A 13,965-nucleotide genomic window follows, 5' to 3' on the forward strand; every position below is an offset into this window, starting at 1 on the left:
GATTTATGGAAAGCTGGATTTGTGCTGGTGTTATACACACTGGTGGATGTGTTGAAGGCGGGGCTTAGTCAGGTTTGTGTTTTATCCTGAATGCTATCCTCACAGACCCAGCCTTCCTCAGTCTAGCTTGCCGCAGGCTAACCTTTTTCTTGGCCACATTATGGCCAGGAGAGGATGAGAGGATTGGAAGATTCTTCCAATCTTCACATTTGGCAGATACCACACATTAAACTGTCTCCTGTCTATTCTGAGTTTCCTAACTGCTTACTGAGGGCCTACCTGAACCTTTCTCTGTCTCTATCTTTCTGTCTGATTTATATTTTTTGAGACAAGGTTTCATGTAGCCCAGTCTAAATACCAACTCATTATGTAGCCAAGGGTAACCTTGAACTGACCTTATTAACCCCACCTTCTGAGTAGGAATTATGTGCTACTGTGCCTGGCTCTAAAGACATGGATGGATCTGGGAACCTCACACATGCTAAGCAAGTGCTTCACTACTGACCTACAACCCAGCTTGCATCCTCTGTATTTGTGTGTGTGTATACTAGGCATAGAACCTAGGGCCTCATGAATCTTGGACAAGTGTGCTATCTCTCAGTTGTTTGCTTTTTTTTTTTCAGACAAGTCTTGACTTTGCAGCTATCTACTCAACAGAGCTTCTGGGAATTCAAATGAAAATAGTTTTTGCACCCACTCACCTTGTCTGAAGGCTCTGCTGCCCCTTCCTCTTTGTCTGAAAATGAGACATAAAAGAATGAGATTGGTGCATGAGAATGAGGGCAGGGTGTGCCCCTATCAGCAAGACAACTGCTCCTAGAAGGAATGCCAGCAACCTATGGTGCTGTGTTTCCCCAAATCTATAACCAACAAGAGACATTTCTCATTCCTCTTGTGGTGCTAGGGAATCTGACAGAGGTCCTTGTGCATGCTGTCCTACTTTACTTCTCTGCAGAAAGACACCAGGACCCAAAGCAACTTGGGCTGGGGGAGGGAGTATTTCAGCTTACAGTTCCACAGCATAGTCTACCATTAAGGAATGCCAAGGCAGGAATTCAAGCAGGGCAGGAACCTGGAAGCAGGAACAGAAGCAGTGCATGGAACTGGAAGGAACAGCCTGCAGCACTATTATTGCCTCTGGCTAACATGAGTAACTATTCTTTCCAGGGTGGGTAATAGGCATTCCAGTGGAAAGTGGGTGAAGAAATGGCTTTTGGAAATGGAAAGTGAATATTAGCATGTTAGGTCTAGAACATGGCCACTGAGATAGCACTCAAGATGGCGGGAGGCTAACTAGTGGCAATAAAAGTTAGGAGATTTAGCCAGGCGTTGGTGTCACACGCCTTTAATCCCAGCACATGGGAGGCAGAGGCAGAGGCAGGTGGCTCTCCGTGAGTTCGAGGCCAGCCTGGTCTACAGAGTGAGTGCCAGGATAGGCTCCAAAGCTACACAGAGAAACCCTGTCTCGAAAAAACAAACAAACAAACAAAAAGTTAGGAGACTGTATGTCCACTCCCCCTTCTATGGGATGGGATGTTGTCTGAAAGAAGCTATCTGCAAGTGTACCTGCTAGGAAATTAGTTTTCTTCAACTGCTTGTCACTGAGTATGTCAACTACACTCCAGAACAGTCCCCATGCCCAGAAGTAGTTGGCCAACACAAAGCAGACTCCATGGGTTTTGTTTTGGCTTAGTATTTTCTGTCTTATTGGGAGTTTGTTTGTTTTGATTTTCATTTTTGTATGAGTGAGTTTGTGAGAGGGGGAGATGGAAGAGGGGAGAGAACAGGAAAACATGAAGAAGTTGGGGGCAGGGAGGGAGGGGGATCTAGGAGGAATTTAGGAGGGAGAAATAATATGATCAAAATATATTGCATGAAAAAAAAATCAATTGAAAAAAAGAGACTCTTGTCAGCATTGGTGGCAAGAGCCTTTAATCCCAGCACTCGGGAGGCAGAGGCAGGCAGATCTCTGTGAGTTTGAGGCCAGCCTGGTCTCCAGAGCGAGTGCCAGGATAGGCTCCAAAGCTACACAGAGAAACCCTGTCTCGAACAAACCAAAAAAAAAAAAAAAAAAAAAAAAAAAAAAAAAGAAAAGAAAAGAAAAGAAAAGAAAAAGGAGAGTCTTACCACCTGGCATGTGTGTGGTCTGAGGGACTAGGCTGTGCTCCCTGTTTCATCACCATCCTAGCTGAGGAGTTGCCCTACTATCAGTCCTACTGTGCATGTGCCCAGACTGAAGCTCAGATAAGCAAGGGGCTTATGGAGACCCTGAGAGAGACCCCAGCTGCCTTCTGTGTTCCTTTTCATGTACACTGTTTCCAATAAATACATTCTCCTGAATATTCTTCCATCTGGGCTGTGGGGTCATTGATGATGACATTGTCAATGGTAAGGATGATGGTGAGTATTATTTCTTTGTAGCTCATTGTCCCACTGCTGGATTTTCACTCAGATCTGAGCCTGTGGGAGAGAGGGAGGAGAGAGAGAGAGAGAGAGGGAGAGAGAGAGAGAGAGAGAGAGAGAGAGAGAGAGAGAGAGAGAGAGATGCTCTCCTTTGCTCTGTTCACCTGGTGGGAGGTGCAAGGTTGGTAAGATTTGTCCCAGAAAAACAGAATACAAAAGTATGTAACCATACTTCAACCATTTATTGGACACTCTCACAAATCATTTCAGAAAAGGATACCTTTTCAGAAATAGGATTATTGTCAGTATCTTTGTGTAGGTTTTTATTGATGTGGTAAAGTACCACAAAGAAAAGCAACTTGGGGAAGAAAGGATTTCAGCTCACAAAGTTCAGGTCACACTCCATGTCCAAGGGAAGTCAGGACAGGAACTCCAGGCAGGAACCTGAGGCAGGAACTGAAGCAGAAGCTATAGAACGATACTGCTTACTAGCTTGTTCCCATGACTTGTTCAGTTTATTCTCTTATACAACCCAGGGCCACTGGCCCTGAGGTGTTCCTGCCTATAGTGGCTTGGACCCTCCTATATCAGTCATTAACCAAGAAAGCACCCTACAGATTTGCCTACAGGCCAATGACAGAAGCATTTTCTCAACTGAGGTTCCTTCTTCTCAACAACTTTAGCTTGTGTTGAGTTGACAAAACACTCACCAGATGCTCATTGGTGTCAGAAAAGCTGTGTTCAGCTACTGCTTCAGGCAAATTACTTGATTTTGGTGAACATGATTGCTCACTGTATAAAATGGACTTACACTAGTCTATTTCCCAGCACTCTGAGTGAGCTTACTCTTCGGGAATGTGTGGCACATGACTGATTAATAACTTTATCATCTACACCCTGGCTTGTATAGATGACACCATCAACTCTAAGATCACATCTCAGTACAGTGAAGCACAAGAGCTCTCTGATATAGTAGAGCTCAACTCAACCCAGCCCTAAATACCACCCTCCTCCCTGCCACTCGAAATACCCCAGGACTGTAGAGTCTTGGCATGGCCCACAGGCCCAGCTTCCCTCTGTACCACCTATCCACTCTTTTGATTTTATTTTTCACTTTTAACTTTTTTCTTTTTTTAAATTAAATTTATTTTAAAACAATTTTTTTCTCATTTTCTATACCAATCCTAGTTCCCAGTCCCTCCCTTTCTCCTCCTCCCCCCACCTTCCCTGCATCCACAACTCAGAGAGGGTTAGGCTTCCCATGGGGAGTCAAGGAAGTCTGGCACATCTCTTTGAGGCAGGACCATTTTGATTTTATCATGTTTATTCATATCTGGCCATCTCCACACTGCCCGGTACTGCTACTCAGAAACCCTTACAGTACTGCTCTCTGGTTTTCCATCTTTCTTTTTGTCCCCTTTCCTCCAGTGCTCTCAGCCTTTGGTAACAGAGATACTTTGCTCACATCAGTGCCATCCACCTCAGTGGAGGTCCTGTCAAGGACAGATGGCACACACAAATTAAAACTCCAAAAGGATTTAGTAAAAATGGCCTATATTGTGGAATGATCTGTTTGTACACTGTGAAGATATATCACTTGGATTGGTTTAATAAAAAGTTGAATGAATAGCTAGGCAGGATTTTGGGGGCAGAGAGAATGCTGGGAAGAAGGAGGAGTCACCAGCCAGACACAGAGGATGCACAATAGACAGGAGGAGAGGGAACAGCCAAGAGCCACGTGGCAGGATGAAGATTAATAGAAATGGGTTAATTTAAATTATAAGAACTACTTAGAAACAAGCGTAACCTACAGGCCAAGTTTTCATAGTTAGTAAGAAGTCTCTGGGTCATTATCTGGGAGCCGGCTGGAGGGACAGAGAAAGACTTCCTACAGGCCTATTTGTCAAGGGAGAGTGGGGTGAACCACAGGGGATGGTGCAGCTTTGGGGCTGGGGACATGAACTTGTTACTACTCTTGGCTATGAGGGATAAGGAAACAGGTGTTAAGAAGCTGCAAGGGATGAGTCATGGAGAGACTCCCTGGTGAAGGGACAGGAGCCTCAGCTGAAAGGACCAAGGTGACAGGAATCCTCTGTCCTCCATTCCTTTCATCCCTCCTAGCATCTCTACTGGACACAAAGAGCAAGGGTGGGGCTTGGGGCAGGGAGGGGCCAGGCCAAGGAACCAAAGAATCTGCTAATCAAAGAGTGTGGCTTCCTTTGGCCCACCCACTCAGCACTAACCTGCCTTCAGCTTCTGCAGCAGCATCTAATCCTTGCTGGGTCAGCACTCAGCACTGGTCTAGACAGCTGGAAGGCCTGGAGGCAGGATCCTGGGGGTGTGGCTGTCATTTTGTGCAGACTTACAGACTAAATTGTATTTTCAATCCTCACTCCATTTTCTTTCCTTTCTTTAATTTACAGTGGCCTGCTCTATATTTTATGGAGCTATTTTAAGCATACACAGGAGATCATCTTGCTATACACAGGGAACAATCAATGTTCTCATTTAATAATTCATTCTTTCATTAAATGCCCCAAGTAATTAAATAAAACATGAATAAATTCCACACTGATATTTGCTAAAGTTTTCTTTCTAGAGAATTTCACCTGTTGGAGGATGTGCCAGGCGTGTTGTTTACCATGATGAAGAATGAAGTGGGGAAGCTTCAGGGCACAGTCACACACTCCAGATTTCACCTTACTATCGATCAGATGCCTACTGAGCACTCCATATTTAAATATGTCACTCCCAACAGTCAAATAGCCCTGCACAGTTTTCAGGAAAGTGTGCCCAGAGCAATACAACCAGCCCCTTGCCTGGGTAACATCTGCAAATGTGGACAGTTTAATACCAAGTTTGTCTGGTACCCAAACCCCTGATCTTTCCACAGCTTCTCACCTCTGTGGCACTCTGATTTCTCTGGAAAAATGAGTGTCGCAAAAGCTTTCATAAAAGCTCACAGAATTTTCCATATTTTAACGTGTGTGTGTGTGTGTGTGTGTGTGTGTGTGTGTGTGTGTGTATGTACAAGAGAGACTCAGAGAGGGAGAGAGAGAAGAGAGAAGTTTGAGTGCAAGCTCTACCTAAGGAGAGTTCCAAGAGAATACAAATAGGGGAAAGAATAAAAGGAAGGAGGAAGAAAGGAAGGAAGGAAGGAAGGAAGGAAGGAAGGAAGGAAGGAAGGAAGGAAGGAAGGAAGGAAGGGAGTAAGGAAGGGAGGGAGGAAGGGAGGAAGGAAGGGAGGGAGGGATGAGAAGAGAAGGAAAGGAAAGAAAAGGAAAAGAAAAGAAAAAGAACAATCCTCTGCTCTGAGCATTTTTCTCCACGGTAGCTGGGTTCACAATTTTCAATGAGCTAGGTGCTTTTCTGAGTTCTCCAAAGAGGCCCATATCACTGGGGGAAGACTGTTGCCTGGTGCTGCTCTGAGTCACTGAGGTAAACCTTCCCCTGCTTCATTGGTGTTGTGATCATGCTCCTCAAATAGTGTTTCTTTGATAACCTGCTTAGTACTTTTCAATTGTTCCTATCATCACATCTGCCTGAACAGTAGGGTCCCCCCCCTCTTTTAAGTTATTTATGTGTCTATTTACTTGATTAGTTCACTTTTTTAAACAGTCTCTAGCTCAGGCCAGCTTTGAACTCACTATAAAGCCCAACATACACTTAACCTTACGCTCCTGTTTTTACTTGTGAGTTCTGGGCATGTACACCACCAGACTCAGTTTATGCCATGCTGAGGATCAAATCCAGGGCCTTGTGTATTCTAAACAAACACTCTACCAGTTGAGCCGCATTTCCAGCCCCTCAAACAGTAGTCGTGGAGGGAATATGATCTGCTCAGTCTCCCCAAGTTTCTGGCATGCTAGAATTGCCCCAGTACTTAGGGAGAAAACTCACTTCTACAAACATCCCCCCACTATCCCATGAAGTGTCTCCCCCTGGGACACACCTTGAGAACAGCAGCCCTCCAGCTCCTCTGCACTAGCTACTCCCTACTTCCTGAATTGGCCTCACACCAACACCAAGACAGACCTAGGAGGTCTGCCTGGGAGCCCTTCATCCTTCTTACAGTGACTGCTATAGTTTGAGCCCTTATCCCCTTGCCTGTGACATACAGGGAATAGCATTTTCACAGAGGCTTTTCTAATGTGAGCAAATGACCCATTTTGAGGGAGACTCACATGTCTCCCTACTTTTGCTGGGCCCCCAAAATTTACATTATAACCCCTAGATTTACTGTCTGCCTTCTCTGTGGCTCCTCTGATGAATTTCAAATGTTAAAAGAATGTCCCAGAGATCTTAGCCTCAGACAACAGGTGCCCCCATTTCCAGGTACTACTCCAGTCCACCACGCCTTCCACATCCAAGAATATCCCCCCACATTTGCTCATGGAGTCCTCTATGTCCACAAGGCTGACTTCCCTGTAATTTCTACTGTAAATTCTTGTCTTCCTAAGTCCAAGATCCTCACCATTGGCAAGAGCCCAGTGAGACTCAGCCATGGCAAGGGATGCAGCACCGCTTCTAATACACACCCTCATTAGGGAGCATGCAGTTAGGGGCACAGAATGGTGAGCCATTGTTAGTCGGGCAGCTCCCCACATCTCCTTGCAAGTTATCTGCTCCATTTTCTATACTGTTACAAGAGCTCAATATAGGAACCAGACATCCAAATGACCTGCTGGCCAACTGGAAGAGGCAGGCGGCATACTCACTGTTGTGGTTCCTACTAGCTTTGTCTTTCCATTGACAATACACAGAGATATAAATCTTTGCAAGTTCTTTATAAGTTGAGATCACATAGATCAAGATACCAGGCACAATCCTAAAGGAAGGGCCAGGTGGCTACCGAGGGAGAAATAGGGGGCAATACCAGAAAGAGGAAAAGTGTGGAAATCATTGCACTTCCTGGTAAATGCTGTTTCCCCTTCCTTTCTTCTATGGAACCACCCATTTGGATGCAATGTGAGATAAGACTAGACTGGAGTCATATCTAGAATGTTCTTTAGCTGTGGACATTTTAAAGAGACTTCAGTGCAACTGCATAAACGAATTGGCTAGAACAGGGCTAATCAGAGCTGGGAGCTCTGTCTTCCAGACTCTACCCGATTCATCTCCCTGGAGTCCCTGGGAAACTCAGGTAGGTCAGCCCACGGGAGATTGAGTCCACCAGGTCAGGGGAAGGACCACAATGGAAGGCAAACGGGATCTCACTGCAACACTGCAGGTTCTGCATATTTGCTTTTCATCAAAGAATTCCAACAAAGCCATTTTTCTTTCACCTTTGCAGGTCCCTTGTTTGAGATGAGAAAATGGCCATGTCGTTTGTGGCCTGTGTGTGTTGTGTCTGGTTCCTGTGGTTTGTTTGGCTGCTTTGAAAACGAAACCCTTCATGACTCTGAGATGGAAAGCAGACCACGTTTTGTCAGCGAAGCCATTCGTCATGTTCCCCAGAGGGGACTGTGAACTCCCGCAGCCTTGGGCTCTGCCAGCATACAGACCACCCATGTTGTAGAGCTGGGAAAGCCACCAGACAACACATCATAAAGCCAACTGGGCACTAGGCTCTCTGCCAGTAGCCCTCCCAGCCCTGGGGACTCAGGTCTGAAAAATGTCAGGGACAGTAGATCTCACCTGGTGGCTCAGGTCTCTTGTAGGGTCAATCCTGAAGATGAATTGGGTGGAGGCTAAACTTGCCTAATAGTCCAGAATGAACAGGGCCTCTCAGAACAGAGCTCAATAAGGAAATGACTTTACTGCTCTGGTAAAAATTGTTTGGCTATATTTAAGTCCATCTCTTTTGTTTTTTATGGTTCTGCAGAAAGCTAGTTGTAAAAACACTCTGTCGTGCAGCAAAGAACTTCTGTTAGCAAATGTCTGCACCTGCTGAGTAGGGGAAGCAGGGGAGGAAGCTGTGCAGAAGTGGGCTGCAGAAGGAGTTCCCACGCAGCTGTTTCAGGCAGCCTGGTGACTTAGCAACTCACCTGTCTCACCTGGAAACTGACTGGAAGTACTTCGGGGTCTCACCTGGGTTTGTGGAGCTTGGAGCTTGGAGTCGGCATTTACAGCAAGGTTCCTGGGTGACTGTGGCCAAACCTGCTTGAGAACTAGGCTATCAGTGATCAATCAGTTTGAGGAGTCAATGTCCCTGGCACTGTCACTCAGTGGGAGCCGGAGAGGGTGGGTTTTCCTATCTCTAGGGTCTGAAGGCAGCACAGGACTGTTCCAGGACTGTTAGTAGAACCAAGAGAGAGGATGCTGTTGTTTTGCAAAGGTGTATCAAGGGCGAAGGCGATGAGCACAGAACTCAATATTCCGACTCTTATTTTTAACGCTTGGTGTAAATGTGGAAGTGCGCCACTTAGGCTGGGAACCAGAGCATAGGGCAGAGCAGAAACTGATTGTAACTGGCCTCAGCCAGGAACAAGCTGAACCTAGAGATGCTATTTAAAACTGTGTTCCCTCTTATGTCTCAGTTCATTTTTATAGAAAGTGATGACTAATTCCCATTGTAATGTCCATAAAGATGTCACAGAAAACAGAGCCATACCCTTCCTTGATTCCTCTCCTTTCAACCTTCCTCTCATTCATTTTAGAAATGTGCATCCAAGGTGCCACCATTCACAAAGGATGAAATTTAGACACCCAGGGAGTAATAACATAGCCAGGCCTTCTTCTGCATCCACAGACAAGGCCTTCACTGTCATGAACCCTTAGCCTTTCAGTGTTTTCTAGAAGGTCTGGAAACAGTCCTAACTCTCTAGTCCCCTCTGACTGACCCCTACTCAAAAACATGTTCAGCCAGACTTGAGTGAGGGATTGGCTGGACTGCTCATTGACCCAGGGCAGTTGCTGCTTTGTCAGCACCCACACTGGATGGGGACTCCTGAGTCAGGTTTCCCAACTTCATGACTTCAGCATGTGTGGCCAAAGGGACTGAGCAGTCATGCTCTTACAACATCTGGCATGATCTACCTCTTGGGCCTCAGTATGCACACTTTGTAAGGGGAAAAAATAATCCTAATTATCTCATTCCTTTCCCATTGGGTGGAATGGTGAAGTTTCGATGGGAGGAAGGATGCTGGAAAAAAAATAGTTCTTATCTCTTCCTGTACATTATCTGAATTTGAAATCCAGTGATGAAGATGTATGTGGTGGAGGAGGATCCTGGGAGGAGGGGGAATTCTCAAAACTACTCACACTATCTGTTCATGATTTACATGCAAGCAGGCAGGAGAGAAGAGGGTCACCACCAGCTGTGGCCAATCTCCTATGGTGTGGGGGACAAGGAACAGGGAGAGAAATTGCACAATTATGAGGGTAGAAAGGGGGGCTAGATATTGAGAAGAAGAAAATTAGAGTTAAAAAAGAAAGATAAGTTTGAGGATTCAGATAAAACTATTTTAAGATTTTTTCTATTGCCCTGAATATCTGGGAACTGTTGGTTGAGTTTTCGAATCCCTCTCTACATCAGAGCAGAGCTTTTGTCCATACCTATCGGGACCAGTTAACTGAAATTTTAAGATTTGCTCCCTTGAAAGTAGGGGCCAGAAAGCAGAAGAGTGGGGCTCTCTTCATCTTTACTGCTCTTCTTTTAAAAAAGAATTTAAAATTTTTATTTTATTTTGAGTGTGTGTGTTTTGCCATTCCCCCCTGTACCCCATATGTGTATACTATGTTCGTGCCTGGTGCCCTCAGAAGAGGGTGTTGGATCTCCTGGAAATAGAGTTAACACACAGTTGTGAGCGTCCACACATGTAATGGGAATCAAATTCCAGTCCTGTGGAAGAGCAGCCAGAGCTCTTAACTGCTGAACCATCTCTCGAGCCCTGCTGCCCCCATCCCAAATAATACTTTTTTTTTTTTTTAAAATCATGAACGCAAGCAACTTCCATTCAGTATTCAAGGTCAAATGATCAATCTGTTACTATCTTCATGGAAACCTTGTCTCATGTGTTCTTCATTGCCGTAGTGTATGGAATGTGGTAAAGATGAGAAAATGTTTCAAAAGATACACACGGGACATGGTTTTCTTTGTCATCTGGTGACTTAGTGCCAAAGCCACCTCCTGTCACATTCCATGTCACAAGGGAGGATCTTGGAGTCACGGTTCCCACCATTCCCCTCAGTGTGGAGTGAGCTTGTCAGCATCAGTATCGTTGTGCAGTGGGCAGCCACAGGGGTTTCCAGGCAAGGTTCAGTGAGTCACCTTCCCTGGAACTGTTGGCTTGTGGTATTGGCTTCCTGTGAACTCTTAAAATCTACTGTGACACTTCAATTATGGAACTACAGTGCTCCAAGTAGCCAAGATTAGCAGAGGGAACGCCTAAACCCAGCTCCTCAACCCTTCCATGTTATAAAACTTAATCTCTCTGGATTGAATAATACCCAGAGTGGTTTCTGTGTTCCTGCCCAAGCACTGACAATGAAATCCATTGGGACAGAGAGATCACTGAGAGGGACAGGAGCACACAAGCACCATCTCTCTTCTCCCTGCTGGCACATCTAACCTGCTTCTCTCTAGCTTCACAGTGCCCACTGTGTCCATGCAAGGTGGCTAGTCTACTGCTTAGCCCCATTACAATGACAATATACATCCATTAACCAGCCTACATCAGGTAGGCCCTACACATGCATAATGTTGTAGAAGTTGTGATTGTTATATCAAAGCAAATGAAGCTGATGTTCAAAGAGGTTTCTTACCAGTTTGGACTTGAGCTCTAGACTTTTATGAATCACTGTCCATTCTTCTGTGACACTTGACCTTGCTTTGCCAGCCCTATAGCCTCTCACTGCCATGTGTGAAATGAAAGCATTGGGTTAGTCAATATCCAACAGTAGTCAACATCTGTGACTTTGTCAATGAACAGAGACTGCTTTGGACCAGCCGGCAGAAGTCCAAAGCAACCTCAAAGATTTACAGACTTATTATGCATGGCCCAGGCAGTGAGAAGTGTGAGGAACCGCATAGGAAATTAGAAAGAGGAGAACCAACATGGTTTGCAAACACTCCATTTTCTAGTTATGTAGTGCTAGGTCAGAGCATGTAACCCTCGATAACAGTGGCTTCATCAATCAAGCCAAACCATGGATGTGAAATTAACAGAGAAAGCAGCAAGGAAATCCCAGAGGAAGGGCTAGGGAGAGAAGCAGGAAGGGCAGCAAGATCCACAGCTCTAAAGAAATTTATAGAATACCCCAATGCTTAAGAAAGGTAGGAGAGAGAGAGAGAGAGAGAGAGAGAGAGAGAGAGAGAGAGAGAGATACAATTGAGAGAGAGAGAGAGGGGAGGGAGGGAGGGAGGGAAAAGGGAGGGAGGGAGGGAGGGAAAGAGGGAGGGAGGGAGAGGGAGAGGGAGGGAGGGAGAGAGAACCGGTGGTCAAGAAGAATAAGTGAGCATTGAGACACTGCTTCCATTGGGGTTTCTATTGCTGTGAAGAGACATCATGACCACAGCAACTCTTTTTTTTTTACACACATGAGGAATTTAATGTATCTTATATTATCTTCTATTAATTTAACATGAAGATTGCTAAAATATGGTGAGAAAACAGCACATATTGGGAGTATATCATCCACACTTGGAATCGCACTCAGGAGACAGACACATGAAAATCATGAGTTCAAATATATCCCTCATCATTACTGACATCCAAACCAGGCTGAATAATAAACATGAAAATCTGAAGGATACTTGTGAAAATATGAAAAACATAACCAGGAACAACAAACCACCACACATTCAGAGAAATCCTTATGTGAAAAGTATGATTACACACTGCCTGATATTTAAAAAACAAACAAGTAAACAATGGACCACTCAGATGATGGGGGTAACATTCTATACATTTCAGCAGAAAAATACCTATCATTAAGTAAAAGTACAAAATGAACAAAAGCCACAGAAGGAATATGAGGAAAATGAAATAAACTTCACTAAATGGATTTCCCACACAGATAGCACTTTTGGGCATGCAGCTCAACTCTTTCAAAACAGAACCCACAATGCAGTGACCTCCAACATCAGTTCCCACTATCTGCTTCTAGCTGCAGCTTAAGGATGTGTGTGCAATTGTTAAACTTATGGAGGGACAGGTACCCCAGCAGTCATAAGTCAGTCTATACCTACACCGATGAAGGAAAGATGTCCTGGATACCTGCAGCTCTGAAGAGAAAGGTTTCCTGACTATGAGGAAGTCATGCTATTCCTGAATCTTTGCAGGCAATGTTTCCTGGATACCTAGGGCTATGAAGAAAAATCTAACCTAAGTGTCTGATGTCAGGGTACATTTGCCTCTGTGAAGGGAAGGTATCCTGGAATCACACACATGTGAGAAAAAAAGGCATCCTGAATGTCAGGAAGTCAGGTTACTCATGAAGTTGTGTTACAGTGGGGGGGGGGGGTTGTTCTCCCTGCAGGATGCAGCACTCCTTCTCCTCTCAGAGACACAACCATTAAAACAGATTTTCTCCACTCTGCTAAGAGAGTTTACCACCAGATGTGTCCATTGCCTCTCTCCCCTTTTCCACTAGGGAGTTTGCAAGCAATGATAACCATTTCTTCTTAGCTGTTGCCCAAATTGTCACTTCTCTGCTTCATCCAACTATGACGGAAACTGCTCCAGAAGTGTGGCAGTCTGCTGCAGCACCAGTGAAAACACATTTCTTCTGCTCTGCTCCCCTAAGGGAGTCTCCCAGCAGATGTGGATATTGCCTCTCTGCTTCACTTCACTGGGGAGTTTCATATCCACTTTGGCAAAAGAAGTTTTTCAGTGAATCTCATTGAACAGAATTATTTGGGAGGGAGCAATCCAGGAAAATGGCAGCCACTACGAGTGTGGAAAATCACAGCAACTCTTATAAAGGAAAACATTTAATTGGGGTGGTTCACTTACAGTTTCAGAGGTTCAATCCATTATCATCATGGTGGGCCATGGCAGTGTTCAGGCAGACATGGTGCTTGAAAAGTAGCTGAGAGCCCTATATCTCGCAGGCAACAGGAAATGTTCTGTGTCACTGGGAGTAGCTTGAGCATAGGAGACCTCAAAGCCCAGCCCCCACAGTGACACACTTCCTCCAACAAGGCCACACCTCCTAATAGTGCCACTCCCTTTGGGGATCATTTTATTTTAAACCACCATAGCCACCAAGAAGAGATACTCAGTTAAAGACAAAACAGTACTGAATAAATAGAAGGTGATCTTTCCCCAGTGGAGCAAAGGGCAATCTGTTTTTTGACAGCAGCATGGGGTGTGAGGTGGGGGTTGTTGTTGTTCTTTGGGGTTGGGTCCTTTGCGTTCTGTTTTACAGATTTCCAATGCTAATAGCATGACTTCTACAACATATTGATTTGAGTTTAAAAGGAACCACCTGTGCCCAGCGTTCACTCGATGGGATTGTCTGTGAGAGCAGTGTAACTCAGGGAGGAAAGTGGTAATTCTGTCTCTTTCCTCCATCACTCTTTTCAACAAAATTGACTGTTCCCAAACACAGTCTGTAAACAAGCAAAGCATGATGAGACCACCAAAGCTGAAACCCTGTCAGCACAGAATAGACACT

The sequence above is a fragment of the Cricetulus griseus genome, chromosome 2 (assembly GCF_003668045.3).
Source record: "Cricetulus griseus strain 17A/GY chromosome 2, alternate assembly CriGri-PICRH-1.0, whole genome shotgun sequence".
Lineage (NCBI taxonomy): Eukaryota > Metazoa > Chordata > Mammalia > Rodentia > Cricetidae > Cricetulus > Cricetulus griseus.